The 19,958-nt window shown below is 31.0% G+C and overlaps 1 long non-coding RNA gene across 1 annotated transcript; it reads right to left on the reverse strand.

The window, feature by feature from the left end:
• Positions 1-12,185: 12,185 nt before the first annotated feature.
• On the reverse strand, positions 12,186-13,071 carry LOC112006652 (uncharacterized). The gene is made up of 3 exons (XR_010630963.1): positions 12,934-13,071; positions 12,776-12,834; positions 12,186-12,601 (listed from the first exon to the last, which is right to left on the reverse strand). It is a non-coding gene; the product is annotated as an uncharacterized LOC112006652 (long non-coding RNA).
• Positions 13,072-19,958: the final 6,887 nt, after the last annotated feature.

Consider the following 19,958-nt stretch of genomic DNA (forward strand, 5'->3'; position numbering starts at 1 on the left):
GGGAAGTGTTAGCTTTAATTCTGTAATCCATATCCAAGGCTGAACTGAAGAAAAGAAATTTTCATCTAGAAAAGAAAAGAGAAAAAGAAAAAGGGAAACCACAATGGCCAACAACAAATCGTAAAAGTCAATTGTATCAGATCAATCTTCACAATTTCTTGGGTTGCGGTCAACAGTTTGATCACTGGAATCAAAATCCAATGATTGATCTTCAAAGTGTTGCCATCTCAGTGCCAAACATTCAGTTGGTCTGCTGCATTGATAAACAATTTCTCAGGATTCAAAGGTGAAAAATTTAGATACTTAAGTATTAACTATTAATTAATGAACAAACTAGAAGATAAATATATATATATATATATACATGGATGTCTTTTAAGTCTTTGAATATGTTGTTGTTCTACAGAAAGATCTTAGTCAGTTGACAGGCCACATGTTAGTAAACAGTTAAGAGTAAGACACATAGAGTGAAAAACGGAAAAAGGCCATTGATCAAAGCTGTCACTATCACCATTTTCTCAAAAAATATTAATTGAAAGATCATTGTATGGATCAAACCAAGTGGTGGGTCCAAATTCACTAGGGGAGGTTCTTCCTGAGCAAGCATCTGCTTCTTCTGTCATGAGAAATATTATTCCTTAGTGGCAAGCTCATAGTTCACATTCAAAGGAAGGAATATAATTATTGACAAGTTTTAATGGTATGTGGCCCGAATGTTTGAAAAACAAGAAAAGAAGGGAAGAGTTATTGAAGTACCTTTCTCTTTAACCAGCTGCTGTACTTGGAGCTACTTTCTTACTTTAATATATTCCATAACAAGTAAAGGAGATTCTAGGATGATGCCAAATGACCCCCTGGTATTTTTTTAGATCAGTAGGAGAAGGTCCGGTGAATCAAAAGTCATTTAAACAAAGGTTCTTCATGATCAATTATTATTCTTTAAAGGGTCCCATTAGATGAGAGATCTCACACATCTAAAAGCATGGAAAGAAGATGAGAAGAATATGGCCTCAGGAATCAGGAAAAGAGAAACAAAAGGAACTTGTCACTATCTAACCAAAGAATAATTGGAATTAAATTGATCAAATTTTTATGTCAAGAAACACACTTACTTACTCAAAACTGATGTCACCAATATGTCAGCAATAAATTTTATTTCTATTTATTAACTTATTAACTATAATATGCAATTTTTCTGCAACAACTTTAACGTGGTAAACTGTGATAATTTTTACATTGACTTATTACTTTTTCTCTACTTCATAGTAAGTCACATCAAGGTTGTGGCACAAAAGTTGTATCCACAAATTTTCTCGTCAGCATATAATTAACTCTCTCTCTTCTTTCTTTATGGTGGTTTGAATATTTTTGTGAAAATTTTGGAGCCTATAGCAGAATTGTATAGTAAGTGATCTTAGACTTCATGAAAGGAAAAGAATAAGCATGATTGCATTCAAATGACCGTTTACAAATATTTTTGTCGCACATAAATGTTTGCAGTGGGAGTAGAATATAGAAAGTAAAAACAAACTAAATGCAGCATCAGTATTAACAATAGAAGCATATACACAAATGGACTCATGTCCCCTCAACCTTGGTTATGCCATCATTGTCATCGGGTTCCATTCCAAAGTCTTATGGTGGTCATATTTCAATGAATGTTACAACTTTATAGGAGTTTCTTCTTTTATTATTACTGTTATCATTATTATAATTTGGAGGTGGGAGTGGCTTAGGTCTATAGGAAATTCAAATTAAGTGAAAAACTAAAGGAAAAAAAATGACAATACAATAATAGTAATAACAGAACATTCATAAACGACATTTTGTATTCTTTTTTAAATATGAGAAAGAGTTTTATTTTTAAGTGCATTGAGAAGATCAAAATAAAACTGTTTTCTAGGCAATATTGAACAAAATAATGTTCTTCTATTTTTGTAGAGTTTCCCAAAAAAAAAAAAAAAAAACTCTGTGTATCATCTCCCATTTGGGGCATAGACACAATAATCATGGTCTAGCTTCAACATAAAAGTTCGATTTTCAAATGGTAAACCATTTACTATATTAAGCATATATACACCCAAAAAAAAAACTCAATTTGCTACACAATCCAGAACTTACAGAAGCTCAAAAAAAAAAAAAAAGTGTTTAAAACTACCAACTTGCTGCATTAGTTGTAATAAAACCTTTCACCAATATCTACATGTGCAAAATAGGTAACTGATGATGCAAGGTTTAAGGTGTTAAGGTCATCTATGTCTTTGCAATATGAGATGTAAGCAAGAATCTAACATATCACATTGCGTATATGTGGTAGAGACGATTGATTTTTCCACCAAGAAAGTAAATGTCACTTATCTCATTAAGTGATGTCTGATTTATAGAATCTTATGAGGCACAACATCTTTGTCCAAGACCCCACAACTTGATTGATGGAGACAAAATAGAATCATGCAGAAATATTCCCTCGAATAATTCAGGCAAGAATTACTCATTCCTGATAAAATTGTACATCCATATCCATAATTGATAATACTTCTTGGTTGACATGACTCAACCCAAAAGAAAGCATATGGGTTAATTAGTTGCATGGAGAAGGCAAACTGTTGAAGAATAGAGGCAGAAGCAAAGTGCAGGAGATCTCAAAGCAAATATGGAAAACTTATTGTTGTCTATAGTACTATATACGCTGCAATTATAACTTCTAATTATCATGCTTTTTCAAAGTGAAGAGCTATAATAAGTGCTGTAAATAGTTGTGCCGACACAACTCTTGTAGTTATTAGGAAATAAATTGTTTTTTCCTAGTTTTTTCAACCTGACAAGTAGAGATAATTAAGGCCAACATATATACAGCTTTGATATATAATTCAGACGTTTAAGACCTTGACATTGCTGTTTTCCATATATATAAGATTTGAAAGGTTGCGTCAGAAAAAAGCATGATAATGATTCCTGAAATGATAATGCTTTATTTGGTACCAAGAAGAAAGAGGGAATATAGAATTTGAAATTCTGCAGGTACGTAAGTTTGGAATGGTTCTTTTCAGAGTACTCCAAACTTACTTTTCTTTACTTCATCTTCTCAGCACCTATAGTAGGAGGATAAGCATAAATAACATCTTGAAAGTATATCAGACATCAAAATCTCAAAGATAAGGAATTTAGGACCTTGATCCACTTCTCTTCTTAAATTTCTAGGACTGTTTAAATCATATATATATATATATATTTATCATTCTCTGTCTGTTCCCATGTTTGTTTTTATCTTTTGGGATTCCTTTTGTTTAGATTCCACACACTTGTCTTGCACCCATTTGCACTTCTTAATGAACTTTCTTGTTTGTTTCAAGAGAGAGAGAGAGAGAGAGAGTTGTTGAACCTGCATAGGTAATAGAAGGCAAGGCAGCCAAGCAGAGAGCATACAATACTTCTTGTGACTTTGTATGCGTTTATTCTGGTTTGAAAAGTATAATTTAAGTTATACAGGTCCTACTAGAGGAGGTCGGCCCATATTTCCCTTTTTCTTTTTCCCATTGTTAAAGTGGTAGCCCAACTTTGAAATCAAGAGGGCCCATAAGGCCTCATGATTCAACAAAGGCCTGTGGGCCCACTACAGTACCATATAGCATTAAACCGAGCCCTTCTTCTTCTTCTTTTTTTTTGGGGGGCTCATGCTGCATTAAATGCGCAGTGACAGATTGGAACTTCTGGGAAAGCCTACTAAAAAAAAAAAAAAAGTTTAAAACCACATAATTTTTCACAATTTCTTGAGGGGGCAGCGTGATTAGTAAAGAAAAAATTGTGAATCCATGCAGGTTATCCACTTAAATTCATACACATATTTAAACAAGCCTTGAAAATGAGAGAGTGAGTACTTTGAAAAACCCTGTGTCAACCCTTTCAGTTGAGTGAACAATTCAGTTAGTCATGGGGCTTACCAAAGCCTTTGGTGACCCCACCGTAAAAGAGGTGGCGACGAGGGAATGGAGAGGACCATTACAAAAAAGACTTGAATATCAAGAAATGGAGCAAAACCTTTAGACCTTGTGAGTCGTGACTAGGAATTCGTAATGTATTTGTAATATAAATATTAAATACTCCATTTTGTAATAAAAGTTATATGCAATTTAATTTTAACAATACAATGTTGGTAAATCTAATTTTTATTAGCTTATAAATCAAAATTATTCTACTATAGTTATTTATTAAATATGACCATATTATATTTGTGAGAGACTAAAAAATTTAGTCATAGTGTTTTACTATCATAGAGTAAAATGGGTAAAACTAAATATCTAATTATCATATACATAAAATATTATACAGACATAATAATTTTTAAATTTTTTTAATAATAATTTAATTGACAAGTTTTTATTGGTTCTCCAGTACTAAAACCAAGACTAACATCACTTTTTTCCTACCAATAATAACTTACACATCTGCACCTTAGATCTCCCTTCGAGCCTTAGCTTCTCTCACTCAGGTGAGTCCTCAATTATTTTTTATTTTTTTTGTTATTTTCTATTGTAGATTATAGATTTGTGTAGATGATGTTTTGCTGTGAGAGAGAGAGAGAGAGAGAGAGAGAGAGAGAGAGAGAGAGAGAGAGAGAGAGGTATTTTTGGGGCAGGGCTTTGGCTTTAGAGAAAATGTGAATCTATGATTGTAATTCTGTGAGTAAGTTTGTATGCATGCTAAAGCACTATATTATGAATCTGGTGGAATATGGCATTTATCCATTTCTATTGTAAAGACAATTGACAGGATGAATTTGTCTTGGAATTTCCTTTTGTACTATAAAATGGTGGGGATTGTTTACTTTTTCTTTTAAATTTTACAAAAAATATACAAGGTGAATTTTAGTTGTTTTTTTTAGTAAAAGGTAAAGACATAAGGCAATTGTTTTTTTGGGAGAAAAAAAAAAGTAAAAGTAATAGTGTTTGCTTTACAATAATTGTTTTTTATTATCATCAGGCTAAGACCCAATTTATTTTAATGTAAGCAGATGTAAGTAGGGTTTGAATCTCATATCTCATTTAACAATAAGAGACTTTACCATTAAGCTAACTATAACCCACAAAAATAAAGTACTTTTCAACCTTAGAAATTTTGGAAATATTTCATTTAAATCTTAAAATTTTAAATGTTTCTTTTAAATATAGGTTTCTAAAATTTTCCTTTAAACCTTTTTTATCACAATTTTTCTGTTAACATTGTATCTTTTGTTGTTATTATTATTATTTGTTAATATTGCTAAACATCACGTAACTAATTGGTTTAAATGAAATTTATTTCAAACTTTGAGATTTAATAATGAAGTTTATTTCAAAATTTGAAATTTGAATAAAATTTATCCAAAACTCGAAGCCTTAGAGTTTAAAGTTTAAATAAAATTAGCTAGGTTTAAATGATTTTTTTTTTTCACATATATAAATGAAATGTTTTTAAAAACTTCGAAATTTCAATAAAATAATTTAAAAGTTTAAGATTTAAATGAAACATACCTTAGGTTACTATATTAGTGTGTGGCATTGTGAGAATGTGTAGTATTACTATGCATTCGGATGAGCACTTTGTTGATTTTTCTTATTTTTTAAAAATTGGTTGAACTTTCTTTATTAGGCATAAGTTCTGTTAAAGTTGCTGTGGGGTTGAGTGATAAGCGAAAACATGGAAAAGATAGAACAAACACATGGTTTACGGGATTCAGTATTCCATGCAAGTTGTATAAAGATGATGAAGAAGAGGGTTAAGAGAAAGACTTGGGTCATTTTTTTTCTTTTAGTAGTTCAAGAGATTCCAATGATTCTTTTTCTAAGTCCTAGTCCTAGAACTGAACATGAAATGGAAATCTAGAAAAATTTTGTAAAAAATTGGGAATAAAATGTATAGCAAAAAGGCTTTGAATTTGATCATGTTTTTCTTTGTAAGGAATAAATTGATTGTATATTCTTTTTTATAGATTGAAGTTGAAATAAAAATAGATTCCAATGATTCTTTTTAGTAAGCTATTTTTTGAGCTCTTGAGGCTGTAGAGAAACCATTTTAATGAGAGAGTTAAGCCATGCTTGACTTGAGCTTTAGCAGAACACAAATATGGTAATGAAAAATTTCTCCACTTTTTTTCAAAGAAGGTAGGTATGACTAAGAGCTCTACAACGCTGCCGTTTCATCTTTTTCCCTCTCTGCGTCAAAACGCACCGTTTATTTTTAAAATATTGAAATTGAAGTGACGGTTTAGGTTGTTAAGGCAACGTTGCAATGATCAACATTGCAACTCCCGGGCCTAGATGCTCCTCTAGGCAATGGGATATCTACTCACTATCTAGATGAAACTTTCATTGCATTCATCTTTATCTTTCAGAACATAAAATATGTACTTTTAGACTTAAATTCAACGGATAATTACAATAAATACATGTTTTTATTATTATCAAACACTATATTAATCAGCAGAGATTCATGTAGCATTTTGATGGTTTTGACGGGCAAGCGTTCATTAATGGTTTAATGGGCAAGTGTTCATTAATGGGTTCCACCAAGAAGAATAAAGAAGATTTTCATGCCTTCACCCATGGTTTAGTAAAATGGTTCTACTAGACGTGTGTCAGTGACTCCCATAAACTTCCACGTTCACCCCACCTATGGTTGAGTAAATGGCATACCATTAGTGATAGTGATGGTAATGCGTGACACTTGTATTGTTAAGAAAAATATTTTCATTCAAAGGGGAGACTAACTATGGTGCTAGAAATGACTTTGTACGTACAAAGCTCACACATGAAATGAGAGATTTGTTGTGATACACATGTAAATAGTGTGGTTGGTTAAATAATAAAATCTCACATTAGATATTAATGAAAAGAATAAGTAGTTATATAACATAATTAAGCTTAAACCCGTCGGTTTAAACTTTTAAGTCAAATGGTATATTTATATGTTATAATATTATTATTAACTACTCAAATGAAATCTCCTCAAAATAGTAGCATATTTTATGCATTTTTAACACTGTACACATAATTAGCATTGTCCTTATCCAGCCATTGGTTAATTTTGGCTTACATTAAAGGATATCAATTGTCCTTTATTCAAACCTAATCAAGGACCATACCATTAATGCAAGATAAATGTCAAAAATGTCATGCTAGCTAAATGTTTTTGGATAATTTTTGTCTAAATTAGTTCAGAGAAAAGTTGATCCATCTCCCTACATAATGATTCAAATGATCATTCTTATGTATTTTTAAGCCCATTGTCTATTTAATTATCATTTAACCTATTTGAATCACTTAATGGATGATATGATTTAAATATATATATATATATATATATGTGGATGGTTAGCTTGCCTTCACGTGATGAATTTGAAAAAAGAAATTGTCCTAACTAACCATTTTGTGATGACTTTTTTCAATGTTTTTCATGCAATACATATCTTATCAGAATTAATTTATACTATAAACTTTTGCAATGGACTTATTATGTCTAAAAAGTCAAAATCCATTCTGATCAAGAGCTATAAATGCCTCTTTCTCACCAAAAAAAAAAAAAAAAGAACTATAAATGCCTCGTTAGCAAAAATACAATAATAAAAAAAAAGCAATCTTGTTCGACCCAATTAATCAGTACCAATGGGCTTTAGTTGTATTAGTATTGGGCAAAATGCTCATTTGCTAAAATGAAAGAAACATCAAAGTGATAGAATGGAGAGGTAGTGACTACCACCTCAGACCCACTTCCTCCACTAGTTTTTCTAGCTCTATGCTTTTGATCTTTATGATTACTCACCTAACATGCTTTTTTAGCACTTTATAGTTAAAATAAAATAATGCCCAAGTACTTGGAAGCCCAAGCCATTCAAGGAAAACAAGTAGTAATTTAGATACAAGAATCTTTTGATCGAGCATAGTAAAAGTTCCTCGATCACATCCATATTTTTCAAAGGCTATATTGTGCTTATTGTCTAGTGGCATATATGGCCACCATCTAGGCAAGATTTATTTAAAACACTTTCATTTATAGAAATCCAACCAGTTTTAGTTGTGTGGCAACGAAAACTCTGATACTAATTTGTTATATATAAAAACTTATACGTAAAATAATAAAATAATACTATCACGACAAACAAATTTTAACACGATTGAATAAACTTTATACCTAGTAACGCCAACTAAAAATCCACCACCAACAATTAATGGAAATCACAAATTTAACCACACAAATTCTCATAAACCTCACAAATGATACTTCATCTCATATTACTATACTCTCCTACTAGATAAAACTTTATCTTCTAACTTTAACACACACTAAAGCTACTCCACCAAATTCTTTACAATACTGTCTCTCTATCTATATAAAGGTTTTAATACATATTTTTTGTGGACTAGAAACATAACATTACCTTTTTTGATAATGAATGAATTTTTATTCCACATCAGGAAAAAAACTCAAATAAGTAATTTAATCATATAATAAAGTCTCCAAACCATTCCCATCATGAGTTGGACTCATCAATTAGATGTGGCTAATGGAGACTTAGGGTTTCTGGTACATAACTTGGATGATGGATGGATAGCCACTACTTTGCTCATTATCCCTTTTATCACTTTTATATGATAATTATTGTCTTTCATGCATCTGCTAGGCACTAGCTATTTGCATCCCCACGATAGGAGTCTAATGGTCAAGCACCTCATTTGCCTCGCCTCGCCTTAATGCTTGTATTCGAATTGTATGAGATTCATTAGTACTGGAGATGCGGGGTCATCTAGCATATATGGAGCTTGCTCCGACAATTCCACCTTTTTTATGCACTAGCCATCTGCCACATATGAAGATTCACATTAGGAGCAAAACCAGAAATTTTATCTTAGGAGTTACCATAATATTTTGGGGTCTCTGTAGAAGTGTTATATATTGAAGATGTTAATATAGAACAAAGGAAGAATGGAAATATCTATTATTTGGGGTAATATTGAAAAATTGTATAATTTTTTTTTTTTTTATAAAGAAAAATTGTATAATCTAGTGATAAGCCATTTATACTTTTTTATACTTTCTTAAAACGTATTATATGTAGCAAATTGTTGGTCCATTGCTCTTTCAAATTACTTTAAAAAATGGTTAAATTGCATATTTTGTCATTGACCTTTAACCTTTGTTTCAAAATTGTTTTCAAACTTTAAAATGTTTCAAAAATACCTTTACTTCTTTAGCATATTCTAATAAACGAAAAATATTGATGTAATGATTGGAATTCTTGAAATCAGAGTCACAATATTGTTGACAAGGAATCTCTAATGTGTCGTGAATTTTATTTATAATATCAACATTTTTTATTTATCAAATGATGATAAGAATTTTTATGGAATATATAAATACTAACATTTTAAAGCGTAAAAACAGTTGTTTATAAAAAAATTATAAGAACGATTTCAAAATAAATATGAAAATTTGAAACTAAATATATAATTTAACTGAAAAAAAAAAAAAAAAAAAACCCTTATGTCACTGTAAGCTATGTCATGTCCATACATACATAATATATATATATATATATATATATCACTTATTTATGGGTTTAATCTTTTCTCTCCTTCAAGTTACCTATAGAAAAAGAAAAAGAAAACAAAAGGACGAATCATTGTCTATTTATACGACGAGATCCTCAAACATTTGAACTTTCACCACATTACAATACTACTACTACAACAACAACAATAATGAAAGTGAATCATAGAATAACAAAAGGTGTGGCATATCTTATATATACCTGACATTTGGTCACATGACTCACATCCCTCGAGTTAGAGATAAGAGATTTATGTGTATTAGCCCAAAGACCCAATTGTATTAATTCCTCAACTCATGTAATCCTCACCCTATCTCGTAATCCCTATATAAACCCTATTTAGGGTTTATTGTAAGATGAACAGTCGAGATAATAAAAATGTAACTGTCAAGGAACGTTCTATCTCTCTTTCTTTCTCTCATTGCTTTTGCTTATTTCTCAATGGTGGAAACCTTCATCTTGGAGCAGAAAATGACGCGCAAAAACTAATGCGTTAAAGTCACAGATCATCCACACATAACAGGTTCTCTTGGTAATTGATTGATTAGTATTGGGAACATGATTCTTTTGATAACTGATTGATTAATATTCGGATTTCTGATCCGAAAGTACTATATTGATTGAGAAATATTCAGATTCCAGCTCCTACAGTAATGTAAACAATGACAAATACATGAATGCTGAAGACAATAAGATAATGTTTAAAAATTACTGATTCTATATCTTCTTCTACTTTTTTTTTATGATGAAAAGTTAGATGTATCTATTTTGTGATATATAGATTAGTATCGAAATATTTTATTCTTATAAACAAACTGAATGGTTCACTAGAATGGAATGTCAAATTCACTACTTACTAGCCTCTTTAAATATGATCCCTTTCTTGGTGGAAGAATCCTTGCTTCCTCGAGAAAATTTAGGAATAAAAAAATATTAAAAAAATAAAATCTCTTGCTTTTTATGCTCGAGAGGAATGTGTCGGAGATGAACACATAAAGCAAAACAGCAAAAGGTTTAAACATAGTTTGGTGGACGATTGCCTACAATTTTTTTTTTCCTAAAAAAAAAATACAAATTCATTTAGTATTAATGATACCAAGCACAAACTTTTACTATTCTGGGACTTTATTCTCAAACCCAAAATCCCAAATACACTTGAAGGTATTCTCATGTAAATTCATACGCTAGAAAAAGCTTTTCTTCTGACTTTCACATGCAACAAAAGTTAAACTAATACTACCACTAATTTATAGCAAAGGCCACACCCCCTACTCTCCTTATCAATGTGAAGTGCGAACTACTATTCTTATATAAGATTAAATCCTATAAGAATATGGTGTAAAATCCAAATTTTACACCCTTCAATCCCAACATGCCACATCAACTTATTATATATTAAAAATAAGTACAACCAAACTCAATCTATTCTAATACTCATTTGAAAATCTAAACAAATTAAGAGTTTATTGAGATATTATTAGATGTAGTTGGATATATTGAGTTTTAAATAAAAGCTGATGTGATAATCTTTTATTGAATAAGATAAAATATAGGTTTTACACTCCATCCTTATCAAATTCATACTCTTCTTACATTATTTTATTGTGTAGATTTTTAAATACTATTTTACTTATAAATTTAGAATCCAAAACCAATAAAAAGAACTCATAAACTTATGTGACATTATCCATCCTTACTAAATTTGGACTCTTTTTACATTAGTTTATTCTGTAGATTTTTAAATACTAGCTATTTTACTCATAATTTTAGAATTCAAAATCCATAAGAAGAACTCATAACTTATGTGACCCTACATTATATATAAGCTAAAAATGTCGAAGTTTAATGGCATTGCGTTCTAACATGAAGGTTACCTTGACCTCGGACTTTGGTGTCCTCGGACGTGTGTTATGCCGCTGTATATAATATCTACTCGTTTCTTTCATACCACCCATTTGATAAGAATAAAACTTTTTAGGCTGTCCTCGGATTACTACGTGTTCTCGGATTGGGCCTTTGGGCCCCGAGCCCATTACTGAGGATTACTATACCTTTTTAACTAACAGGCCCACAAATGTAAAGAGGGTAAACTATTAATTAATTTATGGCTATGTAGTTCGACTTAGTTAGACTTTTGCTATTGACTTTTATATTATTATACTAAGCCTTCTTATAAATGGATTATATTGATACATTTTAGTTGAATTAACCAAGTGATGACACGTCATCAATTAATTGACACTTGTTGTCTATAATCTTTTCTTTTCATAGTTTTTTATTTTATAGAAAGAAAAAAAAATGGTTATGGCCTCTTCATGAATTGGATTCAATTGATACACTTTGGATGGAATATTTAAGGAAAAAGGAGGAAGAACAGCTGAATACAACTAGAATGTTAAAAGGTGACGGTGTGACATCATTTAATAGTTTAACAAAACATATCAATTTTGTCTAAAACTATAAGAAGGTGCAGTGTAACTTTTTAAACATCATGGAGGTAATAATTAGGCTCAACCTGTCAACCAAAATGAAGTAAATTATAATCTACCCTAGAAGTAAATATTGAACAAAGAATTTATATGTTGTGGTAGAAACATATATGTAGCAGTAACAGTATGATGACTATGATTAACCATTTTTTGGTACTAATGTAAATGTTTTCCCAATACAAACATTGCCCAAGTCCTTCCTACTACATATTTGATCATATTACAATTTTATTTCAATCCAATAGAAGACATGTATGGAGTCACTCTTCTTGCCTTCTACTGAAGTGGGCTTTCATTCTGCCCTTTTTTTTTATTACAGTAACTTAATAAACACAAGCAACTAATATGTAATATTCTTACTTAAGGTTGTAAATTTAGCATCAATAAGAACTAAACAAGTAACTTAGACTTTCACTGCTGGTGGCGCTGGAGTGTGGTGGTTATTAGCTCCTGATCCTGGATAATCAGTGAATTCCAAATCATTCCTGCCATGGGTGAGCTCTTCTTCCTCATATTGCTTTGTGCTAGCCTGTTTTCAGGAGACAAACAAACAAACCCAAAAAAAATGGGAAAAAAGAGATGAAAACATAACTGCAATTCATCTTCACTGGCCTCTATATGTCAACAGCCTAATTAATATATACTGAGTGTCACATATTCTTGATTAAAAAGTACATAAAGAAGGAAGTATTTGATCATATACCCTGTGAATACTCCTAGAAGCTACAATATCTTGACTAGCATGCAATAGATTTCTTCTTCCTGTAATCACAATACAAAGCAATACTTCAGCATGAACTAGAACAGAAATAGTACCATTTTTGAGATTGATAGATAGATAAGTAAGTTTTGGATCTTCACTTGGTAATATTGGGACAGCATCCAAGAAGAAAAAGTTGGAGAAAACCAATATGATCAGAAGTAGATGAAGGGAATTGCCTGCCATTCTCATTAAACACAAGTTAATGATGATAATCATTTGTTTCTCATTGAGCTATAGTTCTGATTTTATAGTGAAGTAAATTTAATATGTATTTTTTTTTAGGTAGGGGTTGGTGAAGCCAAAGAGCCACAGACAGATATACATTGTTTCATCAAAGTCAAAAAGGCAGAGAGCACTCTATCATATGGAGGATTACCAAACTTGTATTCATGAACCCTACTCCCCCCATAAATAAATAAATTAAAAAAAAAAAAAAAAAAAAAACTCCCCGGGTTTCGGTTCTCTCTCTTTCTCTACAAAAAGCAAACTTTCTGCCTAGAAAAGAAAAGAACCTCAGGTGTCTTCAAGGATTTGCTCAAGAGTGCTAATAATAGTTGTTAAGCACCATGTTTTGGCTAAGTTAATTTGCTTGAAAGTGACAAAAATAGTAAAAAAAACCTTGTAGTTCAAGTTCAACTTACATTAATTTTTTTAGCGTTTTTAAGTTCAATTTGAAATCTGCTTATTTTGTTAAAATTAAAAAAAATTTACTGAAAGTAATATAAATAAAAGTAAAAGTTAACTAAAAATATATAGCAAGCGAGACTCATGAATTATATAAAAAATACAATAAAACTCAATAAACAAAAATAAGCTAATTTTTTAATTTAGAGAAACGCACCCAAGATTTCTAAGATTTAATTTTTTCTTTCTTAACTATCAAATTATTATTAAAATAATAATACAAAAAGTGACTTTAAACAAATAAATAAACTCTGTAACCTAGTAAATTAAAAAAAAAATTAACTAAATTAAAGGTGAAGCTCTGACTTTTCTAATGTCAGTGAGGTCTAGGAGTTCAATAGTTCAATTTATAGTGGAGTTCCATCGTGAGAAAATGTCAAGAAGAAAATAATAAAAGAAAGACTGAAAACAGTTTGGAAAGTACAATCACCATGGAAGTGGGGGATGACGAGAGAGAGAGAGAGAGAGAGAGAGAGAGAATTGGCATTACTCGTGTCCTGTGTTTAATCCTAGGGTGAAGTAAAAAATATCTTTTTAAAAGGCCATCAGCTTTAAGAAAATCCAAATAGTGTCAAATGTCAATCAATATAAAGGTTTGAAATGTTATCAAGGTGGTACTTTTTAGGGAAAAAAATGTGAACTTTGAAGATGATTACCTTCTTCTCCTCCTAATAAACAGTATAAAGTATGAAAGAGAAGTAGTTCTTTCTCTAATTAAGTTGCATCCTACTGGGTCTATTTCTTACCAACTTTTTCATTTAGTTTCTTCTTCATTCCTTTTATAGTATTTAAAAATCTCTCTTTCTTTTTTCTTTTTTTTTAATATAAGTATGTTTTAGTCTACTTTCAACAAAAAAATAAAAACAATTACTGAAAAGACAAATAAGCTAATGATGTTAAATACATTCCATCAATGGTTTTTTTAGAATCTGTTTAGTTGGGAGGAAGGAAAAATAAGAGGATAAAAAATGAAGAGGAGATGGAAAAGTAGGGAGATGGAAGAGATTTTAATTTTTTACATTTGTATTTGATTGAAGGATAGAAAAGTGGAGGGATAAAAAATAGAGTTTGTATAAATTTACTCTCATGCCCTTATTACATAACTTATTTTATATAAATATTTTATAAAGGAAAAAAATAAAAATAAAAATGGTTCTATGGTTTAAAGTAAGGAAAATAATTCAGGGAAAAAAAAAGTTTAAAGGTGAGTAGCAAAGAACCTAAGAAAAAAAAGGTTCAACGAAACCAAAGCCAGAGCCAAAAAAATTTTAAAAAAAAGAAAAAGAAAAAAGAAACAAGGTTCAACATTAGACAAAGAACCCATAAAAATAAATAAATAATGTAGCAAAGAAGAAGAAAAGAAAAAAAAAATAAAAAAGGAAAGAAAAAAGTGTTAACATTGAATTTATTTTAGAAGAGTAGAAATGTCATTTTTATCCAACCATTTGGAAGAGCTGAAAAATGGTGGGCCATGGGAGAAAATAGATGGGTCCTACCATTTTCTCTCCTCCAAAATCACTCCAACCAAACACCCTTTTCACCTAAAATCTCTCTTATTTTTTCCCCTCCATTTTTCATCATTCCTATTTTCACTCCAACCAAACATAGTCTTAGGGTAAAATCAATTTAGACAAAGCCTTTACATATTCTACCACAAATATGTCAAATAAAATCAATATTGAAAGTTTACGTTTAGACCCCTAGAACGGCTTACTACCAATTTAATTCAAATTAACTTGAAATAAGTGATTGATTAATCCAAATTAAATAGAAAACACAAAGAACAACATAACGGAAAATAAACTACAATGCGCACATACAGAGACAAGAAGTTTTTATGGTAAGAAATTCTTAAGGGAAAAAAACTCTCCAACAGAATCCACTATGGAGACAGTCACAGTACATTACAACTTACTAAACCTCCAGTTAAACAATGTGCATGTACTCGATCTTCCAACTCTTGCTATAGCAACAAACTGCACTAATTGTTTCTCTTCATAGTCTCCAAACGCAAGTTGAGTACAGCAACCGTAAGTCTGATCTCTCACACATTCCAAGGCCTCTTGAAAATTTCAACAAGTTTTTGTGCTTTTCTAGCAATTCAAATCACTCAAGATTACGCTAAATGTTTTGGTGAAGTTCTCTCAAAGATGGTCAATGAGAGAAGGTGAAGGTAGTGAAAAGACAAGGAATTCTCTCAATGGGTACAGTAGCCTCCTACCTTTATTCTATATCAATTAGGGTTTTATTTTCATGCATATAAAGGCTAAAATTCTGATATATATGAAAATTTTCTAAGCAAGTTCAATCGACCCAACTGTCGGGTGAGGGTCAAGTGAACTACTCTGTGGCTCACTTTTCCTTCATTGCTTGATAGAATGACAGTTCTGTTGATCAAACCCTTCAGACAAGTAGCTTCAACTTTCAGCTATTTTTTTTCTTGAAAGCCCAATGTACAGTTATCTCAAATGACTCAAATACATAGAAAACTTGTTGTAATTATATTAAAAACTTTGACATGGAATTTGCCAATACTACATGATCCTAACAAATATAAATCAGTATCAAAATTAAATGAGTTACTTGGTTCACTTTTCTATAAATAAAATAATTTATTATATATCTCCACTTATATCACACAAATTTATAATAGGAAAACATTAAAACGACAATCAATTTAACTATAAAATGTTTACAAACTAATGTAGCAATAAAAAATGAGTGTCACTTTAACAACATAATAAATAAATATATGAATTACTTTTTCCTAATTGACAAAACATCAATTTGTAAGGTTTGTATAATAATTAGTAAGATCCATTATTAAATGAGAAAAATGAGCATTACTAGGAAATTATTCAATACTCATGGAGTAATACCCCATCTTCTCACTTGAATAGTGGGTTGTAGTATAAACTCAATTAGTAGAATTCACTATTATGTGAAATGAGATAGTATTGCTTCTAAAGTATTGAATAATTATTGGTATTACCGTCAAAATATTGAATAATTACTCCTCAACAACCAACTTTAAATTTCCTTCTAGAATATTTATTTATTTATTTACTTATTTTGGAGAAGACCTTCTAGATGAATGTTAAGAATTTCTTTAATACCTCCTCCCTTAAGACGTCAGTTCATATATTTAAATCATTACCAAAAACAACTTTCATTTCACATATCTATCATTCTTAGATACCATTTTCATTAGAGTTGCAGTGCCAATAGTGAGAAGGTGGCATGCCTAAATATAATGGTCTAACACAAACGCCCACTAGGGTTTTAAGGAATTGTCAAATCTGAATGTTCTTTTTTTCCGAATAAGTCAAGTCCTTTCTCTTAATGTCCTGCTTTCAGCAAGTATAATCATAACAAGAGGTTTTGGTCATAAAGTTTGAGCCCATCTATATCACTATTGTAAATGCAATCAAATTTAAGCACTTTATGACCAACTAATCCTTTCCGGTCGGCCAAAAATAAAAAAAGTTGTGGCCCTCTTAATTTAAGCCAATTTGTTGAAAGCCTTTGAAGCCATTTTAACTCTCTTTTTTTTTTCCTCCAATCATGCTAATACTATATATAAATACACAAATTTTACCACAATTATCTTACTTAACAGATTGCAAGTGGCTATTTGTTATTATCACATAAACTCACTTTTTTTTTCTTTTATCATTAACAGTTTACCATTTAAAAGAATTGTAACAAAGTGTACATATTTGTGCATGGTATTAACATTATCGTTTTTTCTGCTTAAATCCTACTTGAAAAATAGAAGAAAAAGAAAAAATATCCCTCGTGCTTGCTTTCATCAGCAATATGAACTGACATGACATCTCTCATGAATCATGACAAAGTTAAAACTTAAAAAGGTATGGTTCCACACTTCCACTCGATTTTTTTTCCACCTACGAAAACCCTTTTTCCAAGCACTATGAGAAATTCTTCCCCTTTCAAAGCATATATATTTGTTTTGACATGACTCATTTGTGTGCAATGTCGACCACAAATTGTAATTCCTACTTTTCCTTTCCACTTTTTTCCCTACTTTGTTATAGGTGTGATCTAGTCATATTGTAGATGTAATCTAGTCATGAACATGAAGCCACCGTAACACTAGATAAGTAGATTTATGATCTTAGTCTTGTAATTTTTAATATTAGACATAAAACGAATATATCTCAAAATTAGAAAATCCTTTTTATAATAGATCAATCTCGTAATACTAGATAAATAGATTTACGATCTTAAATTGTAATTTTTAATATTAAACTTAAAACGGATCTATCTCAAATGGAGAGAATCCTTTTTATGATAGCTCAACCTCCTTGACAATAGATCAAGCTTTCAATAGAATGGCCCAATAAGAAGTTAACAAGAAGTTTGATTTTGCCCCCAACCAAAAAAAAAAAAAAATCCCAGCTTCATTGAACTAATCCAATACTCAAACAAACATGGAAACTAGTCAAAACATTAGATGTGTATTTTCCTGTCCTAGTTTTTATGTTCCATTTAAATCCACCAATTGTGGTATGCAATGCATCTGATTTTTTTTTTTTTTTTTCTATTTTAAATTTTCGTTATTTTATAAGAATAGTAAAAAAATGCATGAAAAATGATGATCGATGGAATATAAAATAAAATATAAAAAGTATAACAAAGCTTTGTATTTTGTATTCATTTATTCCATCATAACAGATAAAAGATGCGATAGCAGTTTGGAATATTTATTACAGGTGTGATAGCAGTTTGGAATTTTTGGTACGCATGCACGTCGGCACAAACACACACATATATATTAACTTCTTTTTTTTTTTTTTTGGATAGAATACATATGACATGTTTGTTTGCTTCATAAAAGATTATATGTGATATTATTAGAATATTGGAGATAAAGTATGTGATAGCAGTTTAGAATATTTGGTACAAATGTGATAGCGGTTTGGAATATTTAGTACGCACATGCGCAGGCACAAATACATAGACATGGCAAAACGGGTCAGACCCGTTTGACCTGCGACCCGTTTGACCCGCAACCCGTTTGACCCGTTTAAAAATGACCCGTTTTGACTCGTGACCCGTTTTGACCCGCGACCCGATTGACCCGACCCGAACCTGACCCGACCCGCCCATTTTTCCACGTCTACCAACGTTGAGTAGATTAAGATTGAGGTGTAATTCTTATAAGATATTTACTTATTCTTCTTCACTTAATATGTTATATACTCCATTATAGTTTGTCATTCTTTACTTGCCACCTTCATTTTCTCTTCCTACTTTAAACATATCAAAAATTATACCAAGATTAGCTTCTAGAAAGCTGAAATAAGAGTTGCACCAAATTTAGGTATCAAGTGTTTAGTGGTAATTGGTAAGTGGTAATAGTATCACCAATGAAAATCTAATCACAGTTAAGGAACTTAGAAACAATTGACAAATTGCATCTATTTCCAAAAAAAAAAAAACTTGTTTGAAAAATACGGGTCAACTCGACCCGTCCCGTGACCCGTTTGACCCGCAACCCGTTTGACCCGTTTAAAAATGACCCGTTTTGACTCGTGACCCGTTTTGACCCGCGACCCGATTGACTCGACCCGACCCGCCCGTTTTGCCATATCTACAAATACACACATATATACCTATAATTTTTTTTTTTTTTTTTTTTTTGGATAGAATACATATTACATGTTTGTTTGCTTCATAAAAGATTATAGGTGATATTATTAGAATATTTGTCTAGTTTAATTTGTAGCTTGTAAAATGTTGGTCCGAGCCCATAATCTTAATGACAAATAGTATAATGAAAATTGAGATATTCAAATTAAAATTTCCTCTGTTAGAGCATTCTTATCAAATGTGTCAAATGTCAAATATTTGGCATTTAACATACTAAATTCTAAAAAACCACTATCATCAAGTGTTTTAAATGCCATAATATTTGGCATTGATGAACAGTGTAATCTCAAATTTGAGACCATACTGTTCACAAATTGTAAAACCTATATTATTTTTTTATTTAAGTGGGGCCTGCTTTTTTTTTTTTCCTGTCTTTCTCATTTCCTTGTCTTTCTTCTCTTTCTCTCATTCTTACTCTGAGCCTCCAACCATTTCTTTGCTCTACTCTCTCTCTCTCCCTCTACTCGATGTCTCTACCTCCCTCTCCAACGAAACCTAGGTGGGAGCATCAAGCCAAGCCAATCTCTATTGTAGTGGTTTTTTTTTTTTTTTTAAATTATTTTTTTTTAATGGTAGATTCAGTAGTGGTTGTGTGGGTTATGGATTTGGCGTTTTGGATTATCTCACGCCTTGGGTTCCAATTTGGGCATATTTTGGTGGGTTTGAGATTTGGTTTTGGGTGGTGGGTGGTGGGTTTTGTGGTGATTGTTGTGGCTGTTGGTATTGGGGTGAGGCTAGGCTGCGGTGGTGGCTGGCAATGGCT

Source organism: Quercus suber, unplaced genomic scaffold (assembly GCF_002906115.3).
Source record: "Quercus suber isolate HL8 unplaced genomic scaffold, Cork oak 2.0 scaffold_11, whole genome shotgun sequence".
NCBI classification, from domain to species: Eukaryota; Viridiplantae; Streptophyta; class Magnoliopsida; order Fagales; family Fagaceae; genus Quercus; species Quercus suber.